The sequence below is a fragment of the Lipotes vexillifer genome, unplaced genomic scaffold, assembly GCF_000442215.2.
Source record: "Lipotes vexillifer unplaced genomic scaffold, Lipotes_vexillifer_v1.1 scaffold387, whole genome shotgun sequence".
NCBI lineage: Eukaryota > Metazoa > Chordata > Mammalia > Artiodactyla > Lipotidae > Lipotes > Lipotes vexillifer.
The window spans coordinates 1,152,632-1,154,669 of NW_006795399.1; positions in this window are offsets into that span (position 1 = coordinate 1,152,632).

A 2,038-nucleotide genomic window follows, 5' to 3' on the forward strand; every position below is an offset into this window, starting at 1 on the left:
GCATTCAATTCTGTCTTAGGAAAGAATTTAAACATTTGATAGCTTGCTTTGCTTCTTCTGTTTGTTATTCTTTTATCTTGGCAATTGTGTAAATCTCATTATAATCATTGTGGGCATAAAAGTGTAATAAATACCCATTTACTTTACCAATTATACTTTTAATTACTACCCAGAATGAGCTTGGTGGAAAAGAGAGAAAAATCAAAAGGCCTCAGTTCCTTCTTTCTTACCTTGAAAAGAACAAAACTTTGTCACCAGAGACAAAAATATGGTTTTTGCTTGAAAACAAGCAACTATACTTTTGGATAAGCTCATGACATATTTCAACACATGAGATGGTTGTTTTTGAGTGTATGGGCATTTTCATGTACTAAACTGAATGTAAATCTAAAATAATTTGCAAGGTACAAAAAATACAAAAATACACTCTAAAGATATGTATAGATTATATACAAATAAATCAACACTTTTTTCTTTTCTCCATAAGGAATCCCTCCCCATCCCTTCTTTTTTTTTTTTTTTTTTTTTTTTACTTAACCTTTTTTAAACTTAATAAATACTTGAAATTTTTGTTTATTTCCTGGATATTTATCAAAGTGCTATCAGAAGACTTTCCTACTAGGTACAGCTTGGTGGTAACATAAAATAGTGCCTTATTAATGACCTTCAATATTTAAGGGGTTAAAATCCAGTAGTTTGTAATCCCCTGGATAAAGAAGAACAAATAAAGTAGATTTTACATGTTCTCACCACAAAAAAAGAAATAGTAATTACGTGAGATGATGGAGTGTTAGCTAATACTACCGTGGTAATCAAATTGCAATATATAAATATATCAAACCAACACATTGTACCCCTTAAAACTATACCACGTTATATGTCAATTTTATCTCAAAAAAGCTGGGAAAAGCTTTCACAAGAACAAAGAGAACAAAAAAGCATATGAAAACCAGGTGAAGTAGAAACGTGATTGACTTTTTCATTGCAGATAATTTTTCTATCATGGTAATCTCATCATGCTTGCCAGAAATTGCTTCAGGCATGGGTATGTTGCCCAATTTTTGCTAATGAGACATGAAACCTGCTGAGGGGTCTAGAAAAATATATCTCTTTCTTAAGAGAGATGTGTAAGAAAAGATAATCGCTCATCTTTATCTTGTCTGATAAGTGAAAGAAACTATCTTCCAACCAGCCTAAAGATGAAGATACCACCAAGAATTACCAAAGAGAGAAAGAAAAAAGAGAAAAAGGAAAACTTGGAGTCTTTGATGCCGTCTTTGAATAGATAAATCAACCAGCACTGGAGTCCACCCTACCCCGTAACTGTAATGTGAGGTAATAATTTTCCATATTGTTAGTTTATTTGCACGAGGGTTTGTTATTTCTTATAGCAGAACGCATACTAACCAATATACGAAGGGAGATGAGGACGTATTAAACAGTCTAAAGAAGAAAAGCCAAATGGCAACACTGTTTTCAAAAGGATGGGTAGAGTGAATGATTTTGTTGTCTGTAGAAGTCACAGAGAGATGAATTTCAGCTTACTATAAAACTTGCTGTCAGGGCTGTCTGAGAAGGTATATCTGCCCTAGGAAGTGGTAAATTCCCTCTCACCAGAGACTGGCCAACCGTTTCTTAGTTAGCTGTAAATTAAAGAAATTAGACTATACACCTCATGATATTTATGTTTCTGTGAAAACTGGAAGAAAGATTTCCCAAGCTGATGCAAAGTGTAATATTAAAGCTTAACTATAAAACAATCTTCCTTTTCATGTTTATTTTAGGGAAGCTGCACTTACATTTCCAGTGCTCTAAACTAAGCATTAGTTTGCTGAGTTTCCAGATTGTGTTAGTAATGGTGAATATAAAAACACTATATGATTACTATATTAAAGAGTTTAATTTCTAATTGGGACATGTTTTCAATCAATGAAAAATCCTGGCATATAATTGAGTATCAGAATTTGTGATAGAGCTAATAAAGGGTTTGGTATAACAAGAAGTAGAAGAATCAATATGGGCTAAAATAGTTGACCTT